At 48.0% G+C, this 9,298-nt stretch overlaps 1 long non-coding RNA gene across 1 annotated transcript in view; it reads left to right on the forward strand.

Annotated features, from left to right (window-relative positions):
• The first annotated feature begins 1,124 nt into the window (after positions 1-1,124).
• Positions 1,125-9,298, forward strand: part of LOC109290012 — a 169,951-nt gene continuing 161,777 nt past the window's right edge. The window contains exons 1-3 of the long non-coding RNA XR_002095485.1: positions 1,125-1,216; positions 1,505-1,549; positions 7,491-7,603. This is a non-coding gene — a long non-coding RNA (uncharacterized LOC109290012). The remainder of the gene's footprint in view (positions 1,217-1,504; positions 1,550-7,490; positions 7,604-9,298) is intronic.

Raw genomic sequence — 9,298 nt, forward strand, 5'->3', positions numbered from 1 at the left:
GCCAGAATCAAGGCCTCGACTGTGTGGGAGGGAGTGGAGCTGGGACTGAGCCAGGAGCAGGCACTGCCTGGGCGGGGTGGGGTGGGGCGGGGCAAGGTAGGGCATGAGATGGAGCCATGAGTGCTTTGTTGGAGGGGTGCAGGGCATGGGTGGTGCCGGGCATGGGTGGTGCCTCCCTCTGCTCCGTGCACCCTGGGAGGCATGTGCCCTTGGATTTGCGGGCCGGGGGCGGTGCTGGGCTCTTCCTGGAGGGGGGTTGGGCTGGGCTGCACTTGGGGCGGGCCGCAGCACTGGGGGGAGCTATAGCAAATTTTGGGTTGGCTGCAGCCTCCCCTCCCCCTGTAGCATCCCTCCCAGCACTGCCACTGCCTGCCCCAAGTGTAGCCCCAGCCCACCCCCACCAGGAAAAGCCTGGTGCTGCCCCAGCCTGCAGCAGCAGCCTGCCCTTGCCCGGCACGCAGATCTGGGGGCACACACCCCCATGCCCTCCTGGGGTGTGCAGGAGCCACCCCTCTTCTGCATCCCCCAGATGAGCTGCTAGCAGCTCTGTTCCATGCCTTCCTGGGTGGGCAGTGCCTGCCCCAGCCCCACTCCCTCCCTCTCTGCCAGGGCACGGTGCCTTGCCACATAGCCTTGGAAGAAAACTGCCGAGAGGTGATAACCAGATGCTGCAGTAGGCAGAAGCAGCCAGAAGAGGTGCAGAACATCCAGAGAATTGTCAATGCCCTGTTCTGATTGGATATTTGCTCCAGGCCTCTCTGGCTCGCTGTACTGCTGCTGCACTTGCTACTTTCCCACTTACCCTCTCTTCCTGTCCTGTCCTCCTCAGTCCATTTTTCTTTCCATTTAGATGGTCATCCTCTAACTATCCACCCCTCAAAATCTTGCAACTAACAAATATTTGCTGCCCTCACGTGGTTTTCTCTACTTGTACTTGCCTCTTGTGTCTGTGTTGTCTGTTTGGCATGCGAGCTGTTTGAGGTAGGAACTCTTTGCTACTCTGGGCTTATACTGTGACCCTCACCACGGAGCCTATTCTTAGTTGAACCGTAGCTAGTATATTATTAATACTCAGGTTTAATAATTTGAGAATGTTCAGCTACAGGTCACCACTAGTTCAAACCTGGAGACTGACAACATCAAGGTTGTGGCAACAGGAGTCTAGAAAATGCAGATTTTATTACACCCTTGTCTTACAGTCTGTATAGATTCTTTGGTAAATTGAACTGCACTCTGGTCAAAGGACACTGTAGTGGTTAATTAAATTTGTTTCCTGCTTGGTTAGGATACCTGCCTGGACCACAAGCTGGTTGTAAGTCTTAATGAATGCCAGTAAAGCACTTGGGAACTTTCAAACAAGAGGCTCAGGTCTAAAGGCAAAAAGTCTTACTTTTACTAATTATATTCTGTGGGCTTGTATTACTTTGCTGTAGTTGGCTTTTAGATTGATTAATTATTTGATATTAAGTTTTCTAAGACCTTTTTTATTTTTCTAAACCTCCAGATAACTTTTCTGCCCTGAATCAAGCTGGCAAGTTTTTTGCTGAAGGTGAGTATGAGTTTGCATTTGCTTTACCCTCATGCTGAATTCCTTCTGCACATTTGGTCCTTTTCATTAAAGACATGCTATCTGTTAGAAGGGTGCCTAATAGATATGTATGGCACATAAGTCACAATAAATGCTCATTGAATCTATAATCTATATATGTTTTACAGAGAAAAGTAAAATGATATGGGAAGGGGCTGCAACAGGGAGCCAAAGGTCCCCTGTTACTTAAAGGGGAAAGAGTAGTAGCCTAGCCTTGCTACCTAGGCACGCAGCTAAGCCAAAGCTAGCTCCACCACAATGAGCTGGATCAGTGGTGCAGGTTTTCAGGCAGCTGGAGAATTAGAGCTGTAAACAGCTGGATTAAGCTGCAGCAGGGAGGGGAAATCCCTGTGGTTGATTAGGGAGTCATCTCACCAAAAGCAGCAAGGCTCCAAGGCAGACAAGTCCAGTGCCTGGAAGAAGGCTGGCAGTCTGGCCGCGTGTGTTGCAGGGAACAGAGCTCCTGGGAGAGAAGGGCTGTAGGAGACACCCAGGTAGGCATCCAAACCACCCTGAGAGGTGGGAGCTGAGAGCTTCAAGGGAGGGAGGGCTGATGGGATGTCATTTACCCAGAGTGGGGGGATGCTTTTGTTCAAAAGCAGTTGCTTGTACTGTTGTTGCAGTTAAGTTTACAACCAGAGGACTGGAACTGGCTATTAGGGGAGGCTAGGAGGTCATGCGGGGGTACCAGAGGGGCACGCTAGAGTTGGATGTTGCCATAGGAGGGGCTCGAGTTAGGGAGACGGAGACCAGCAGAAACTGAAGGGGGGCCTCAAGCCTGATCCAGGGAGTGGGTACAGGTTCCCTCAAACTGAAGAAGGTGAGGGCCTGCGCCCAGAAGGATCAACAAGGGCTAGGCAGCAGCTGACGATAAGGCTAGGACTGAGGAGCCAGGCCAATGTCAGTGGCCCCAGGTTTGGGAGCCTGCAGCTAGAGTAACTGGTGGGCCAAGGCCAAGAGGGATGAAGCCTGTACCAACCGGTATGAGGAAATATGGAGTGACATCTGCAGGTCATGGGCATGGCTATAGGAATGGACGGAGGCCACAAACAGCTCATAAAGTGCCTGGTGTTCTGTCATGCTAACAGAGCCTGAAGGGCACAACTAAATGTCCAAGTGGCAAGTTTGTTGTGGACCTGCTGTAAGACGTTGGGGCAGACTCCCAAGCCCTTTGAGTGGCATTAAGCAAAATAACAGGGAAGAGCTGGAGGAAGCAGTAACCACGTGTCCACTGGGGGCATCACAGGGGCATACAGCAAGTGAATATCACAATTAAAGTTCATGAAATATGCATGGTTCTTGAGCACCTTAGTGTCACACAAGTTTTGTTACCTCACAGGGTAAGTTTTCTCTGTGACATCAGGAAAAGACAGAGAAAACTCAACTACCTGATTTTTATAGTGATTTGATATCCTTTCATGAAAAGCGTGCATCACAGTTACAAAGTATTACTGCTTTTGCAACAACGAGCCATTATGTTGTATGGCAATTTATCACTTCTCTGTCTCCAAATATAAAAGGTGGATTTTGCCAAAGCAAAACCAGGAGAGCAGTACTGGTATTTTCTGTTCCCTGCTCTGCAGTGGAGACGTTTTATGTGAACTTAAGAAAACATGATCTGTGCCTAGACCAAGGGTGGGCAATTATTTCAGCTGGAGGGCCACTTAATGAGTTTTGGTGAGCTGTCCAGGACTGGAAGGGTAGCCCTACCCCTTGACAGGTGCCCTCCCACCCCCATTTGCCATTTTGGGACAGGAAGTCCCACCCCTAACCCCTGTCCTTGCCATCAGAAGTCCCTCTCCTTGCCCCCAGAAGTACTCCTTTTGGGAGGGGAGGGTTGCCATCTTGGAACCAGAAAAAATACAAATCATACACTAAAAGTCAAACACCTACTTTAACATATTTTAATTTTATTACAAAAAGTATTTTTACATAGTGTATATAGAGGTGATTGCATAATAGTGCAAAAATAAAACCTTACTCTTGTATATTGTTTGTGGGGTGTGTTTGGAATGTGTATGTATATATGGTAGGGTGTTGCGGGGGGGAGTTGTGTGTGTGTGTGGGGTATAGGGTATGTTGGGAGATTGTTGGGGGCAGGGTGTGGGCATGTGGGGTATGAGGGGGCCTGTGGGGACCCCCCACACATTCCTCCCCATAGTGCACAGCCCCTGCCACTGGTGGCAACAGCAGTAGCAGGTGGGGATGCTTGTGGGCTGCTTAAATGCTGCTGCCCAGTGGTGCACAGATCTGGCCAGCGTTGCACGTGGTGAAAAGGAGTGCAGCCAGGCCAGCCTGTCTCTATCGCGAGGGTCTCCCTGTGGTGCATGTGCAGCTCCTGGCACTCGTGCACCACCGGGGAAGCCCCTCACTGTGGAGCCAGCTGCCTTCCCCATGTGCAGGTGCTGGGACTCTGGTGGTGGTAGTGAGGAGCCCCGTTCCCTGTGTCCATTGTGGCAAGGAGTGGGGACAGCAGCCAGCTCTATTGCACAGGGCTTCTCCTAGTGGCATGTGAGTGGCTGGAGCTGCATGTGCACCCTGGGGAGCCCTGTGCGATAGTAGCAGGCCAGCCTAGCTGCGCTCCTTGCTGCCACATGCAGCACTGGCCAGGGCTGCACTGCCAGGTGGCAGTGCCTGTGTCTGCTGCTGCTGTTGGCAGGGGCTGTGCACCATGGGGAGGAGCGCAAAGGGCGCTCTGTGCTCCCGCCACCCCCCCAGGTGCAACTTGTTTCGTGTCTTGGGTAAGTAACTCGGACCCAGAATCAAAAAGGGGTTTTAGGTACAGAAGTACAGAATTGTGCTCCTTGAAACCCTGGCTGAGCTGCTGCGTAACTTGGGAGGTGTATCAACTCCATAGATATCTCAGTTTTGATATTAAAGTCTGCTAGGCATTGAAAGATTTGTTGCTATGTCCATTCCAAAGTGTCTCAGTTTAAAGGGGTCTAAGCAATAATGACATATGCCCCCCAGTGGTTGGGGGGGCGGGCACAGCAGTGCTGGGGGCGGTGGCGGCAGGAGCACGGCAACAGTAAGCAGGAGCTCCCACAGACACCACTGGTGCTGTCAGCGGCGGGGGGTGGGGTGGTGAGCGCCGACTGGGGTCAGCAACCACCTGCAGACATCGCTGGCAGCATCAGTGGCAGCCAGCGGCAATCGCTGATGCCCCTGTAGACGCCTCTGGCAGCATCGGCAGTGGGGGTGGTGAGCAGCGACTGCTTACAGGCGCCGCCAACAGTGTTGGTGGTGCCTTTTTGTAGGGGGTGCATTGCGACGCTTAGGGGGTGCACGTGCACCTCGTGCACCCCCCATGCGTTGCCACTGGGTCTGAGAAGTCCCAGTTTCTCATCCCTAAACCCTGCTGGAATCCATAAAGCATGAATTGACCTGCTTACCCCTCCCCAAGGGCTTAATCCAATATTTTGAGCACATCTACTGGACTGGGCTCTACCCAAAGTGCAGAAATAGCTACTACTTTCTTTTAAAATACAGTTTCCACGATGATGGAGCAACAGTACTTGCCTTTTCTGCAATATCTCAGTGGTTAGAGCACCTACCCAGAATGTCAGAAACCTCCTCTGCCAGAATCTGACAGCATCTGAATTTTATCCATAGATTGTGGCTCAATTCCTCATCTAAATTAAGTATTAAGTACAGACACTTCTCACTTGAAATGGAGGCCTTAAAATACTATGCTTAAAAACATAATAATAATATTTATGTCCAAGGATATTGCCTTGTTAAAACTATTTCAGCATAATTAAAGTGGCAAACCCCCATACATGTATACCAACAGTACATGTAATAATACATGTAATAATCCTTCTTAAAATTTTGTCTGCACCAGGGACCAATGTAACTATGCTGGTAAAACCCACATCCTTTACTGACAAAGTTGTCATTAAATTTTTCAAAATGAGCATAGGTCTAAAATGCCAGAGACTTGGATAAGAACAACAAGAAAAAAAAAAAGATCTAAAAATACATCTGGCACATGAGAGTTCCAGCAAAGTTTACAGAACAGCATATAGAACCAATGTCATAGCTGAGATTACATTTCTTAATTCATGTTGCACCTTGTATTACTAGTTTATTAAATTTATGTAACTACACACTAACTTCATTGAATGATGTCCAGTCAATTAATTATTTCTCTTTCCCAAATCCAGAGTATTATTTATTGATGCTTAATCAAATGAGAAGTCCTCAGAAGTAAGGTTCAGGACTAATTGTATGCATCTCACATGCCCCATATTATTTGCAGTTCACCATTCCTGTGGTTTTAGTCTGTTACAATTAGCAAACAAACAAAAAAGGCATGCCCTGCAAATTTTAAATCCGATTACAGTTCAAAACTTTCTTTTTTGGAGGAGTGAAGCTAACATTTGAAAGTATCTGAGCTGAGAACTCAGTTTTTTAAATGCTTTTCACACAGAATACAAAATCATTTTTAAAATACAGGTAAAGTGACATTCATGGTCAAAGTTCATAGAACCATAGAAAATTAAGGCTGGAAGGGACCTCAGGAGGTCATCTAGTCTGACTTCTTGCTCAAAGCAGGACCATCCCCAACATTTTCTCAAGCCCCCAAGGACTGCCATTTCTAACTGAGAAGATCAGGCTTGAGCTCTCAAACGTCCAATACCCAGCTCGCAACACAAGCCCCTTGGCCACAGAACTCAGCTAATGTATTAATTTCACCTTCTCCCTGGAGCTCTGTACTCATTTCTATTTTCCTGGTCATGATTCAAAAATAAATAAGTGGATAGACGTTTTCCCACCATTCTAGTAAGTTTTGGATCAGTCTTCACTGCCTGTGGCTGTGCTTGGTAAGGCACATTTTCATCATGTCCTACGTAAAATGACCTGCAGTACTTGCTCCTCTTTCATCTCCCACAGCTTGAGGATGAACAAAATAATTATGAAACACTCCTGTGCAAGGGCATCTATTCAAAAGTTTGCAAGAGCCATCTGTCAGGTTTTACACATACATTACTATGAACTTACTACAAAACCATCTGAGGAACAGAGGAAGAAACAGTATTTGTGAATATCAGATGGACTCTGCAAAGAGAACAGCTGAAATATTTATGTTTTTATGCTGTCTGACTGGCAAAAAATCCTGATCACAGATGCTTGCTTCTCTAAAAGTGTGGAAATGTACACCCCAACCTCTTTAGTCATTAAACTTGAAGGCTAAGTACAGACAGTCAAAAAAGCCTGAGGCTGAATTGATTCAATCTTTGCAGGTTTCTTTAAATTGCCTAGAGTGAACTGATAAGCAAGTGAACCAATGTGCTGTTTGTTTGGGTTTTTTATGTCCGCAAGCATCCACTGGCAAAAACCAGAGTCACCACCTATGCTGTCAGTGATTTTTTTTTTGGATACATAATTCTCAAATTAATATAATCAGATTATTTGGGGGTAAAGTCAAAGTCCCCCAGAGACATCAGTTTCCTATAGTAAACAGCATATTAAGATTGATGTGACTAGCCTTGCATCCAGCCTCCTTTGACACTGGCCGAAGTGACCAGGCACCTAATTACAGCAAGCCCAGCCTGGGTCCACAGCAGGGCTGAAATTTATGCTTTTAGAGCTGCAGCAAGACACTGTAAGCGATCTACTGCTGTACCTATTAATTTGAGGGTAGAAGATGGGGAAAGAAACACCTTTACTATTACAACAAAACCTATAAAGGTTTAAATTTCAAGTTTTGGGGTGATGATTGGCTACTCTTGTGGATAAACCTCCTTGATTTGCTCATTCATTCATTCCTTCTGTAGGAATAGTGGTCTCTATAGTTAAAGCATTGGCCTGGAACTCAAATGATTGTTTCAGCTCCTAGCTCCTTTGCAGATTCACTGTGTAATCTTGACACAAATTATTTAATCTTTTGGTCCCTCAGCACCCCATCTGTACTGTGAAGTTCTCATCTCTGTGTCTCACCAGGCTGCCACAAGGAAAAATGTATTAATGTTTATGAGAAGCTTGGAATCTACTATGGGAGTCACAAAGCAGGTCAGACTACATCAAAATGGTCCTTTTTGGAATTGATCTATAAAGATCTATGAAGCCACACAATGTTGTAGTGCAGGATCCATTCATAAACTTGCATTGTGGATTCTTTCCCAAGCTTTATAAAAGCCTTATGTGCAGCTTGCCTCAATTTCTCCTCCCCCTTAGTGTAGCTTTTTCTTGTGGTTCTTCACCAAGCATTGCTGCCTCCTCTTTCATATGACTCAGCTGCAAGCAAACTGGTGATACAGCAGGCTCTCACAGTTAACTTTCATTATTGATCAGAATAAAAATTCAGAATAATTTGTCCTGTAGGGACTTGGCCTGCTTAGAGGACATGGGTCAGTGTTTACAAATCTCAGGCAGGCCACTGGTTTGAAATGACCTAACCTGACTGTCTGTCTGTTCACAAGTGCCTCCACCAGATGGTGTGGTATCTTCATGTTTTAAAGAATCAAAAAAAAAAAAAGAATGCTCTGAGAGGCACTCTCCCCTTCTCTGAGGTACTTTCATCATAAGTAATTTGTGCAGAAAAAGCAAGGGCAGAAATCATCTGCCATTGACCGAGGTGGTTCCTGGCCATCAGGGCAGAGGCGCATCAGATAGAGCGGGAAACTTCTTTTCATTTGATTCATATTAGTTTTCTAAGGTGCAGTACAATAGTTTGCAGAGATGACGATATCTATAGGCAAGCCCAGAGACCTATACACAAAATTCAGGTAACATAGCCTGCTAGGCCTGACATGCTGCAACAGCCCTAGAGAATGCAGTACTGTATAATCATTACGAGAACAGAATCATTCTAAAACCAGGGTGTAAGAATATGTACAGCCCACATAAGATTCAGTGTAAGCAACCAAAAAAAAGAAAGAAAGCTTAGGCAAGAGGGGAACCAAATCTCAATCTAGGTTAGGGTTGGCAATTATTTGGGCTCACAGGCCACATAGGGAGTTTTGAGTAGCTGTCGTGGGCCAGGTAACCCCGCCCCTGCAACAGCTCACCGAACCTCCCTTTGTGGGATGGGGCTGCAGGCAATGTGGGGGGTGGGGGAGGGGGGTCTGGTATGGGCACAGGTGGCAGCTTCACCCTTTGGCCGCCCTTTTACCCCAAGGAGGGGCTCAGGCAGATGCCCCGATTCCCAGGAGGAAGCTGCCACCTGCCTCCACAGCTGATGCTGGTGCTCGTCCAGTGCTGCTTCCAGCACACAGGCCACTAGCTGGTGTAAGCTGCCGGGCCATACTGTAGGTGCAGGATGGTTGGGAAGGAAGGGAGAGGGGATTCAGAGAGAGGCAGCCTTGCCCATGATGAGTGGCAGTGGCTGGTGCTGGGTGCCAGGCAAAAGCAGGACCTGGTAGCAGGTGTGCTCACCACTTTTGGCATGGGGCCCTTCTGGCTATGGCTGCCCAGAGCCCATGCTGGGACTGCCCTGTGGCTCCTCCCTACTCTTGCTGCCCTGTACCACCTCTAGGCCACTCCAGGATTGTGGGGTGGTGGCAGCAGCAGCAGAGAGGAGCCACAGGGCAGCCCCAGCACAGGCTTCAGGGAGCTGCAGCCAGAAGGACCCCAGAAAGAGCAAGCGCACCTGCTGCCAGGTCCTGCTTCTGCCTGGCACCCAGCACTGGTCACTGCCACTCATCATGGGTATGGCTGCCTCTCTCTGTCTTCCCCCTACTTCCTGCCCCCCTGTTTTCTCCCCCC

Source organism: Gavialis gangeticus, unplaced genomic scaffold (genome assembly GCF_001723915.1).
Source record: "Gavialis gangeticus isolate Ggan-Ray unplaced genomic scaffold, GavGan_comp1, whole genome shotgun sequence".
Taxonomy (NCBI): Eukaryota; Metazoa; Chordata; order Crocodylia; family Gavialidae; genus Gavialis; species Gavialis gangeticus.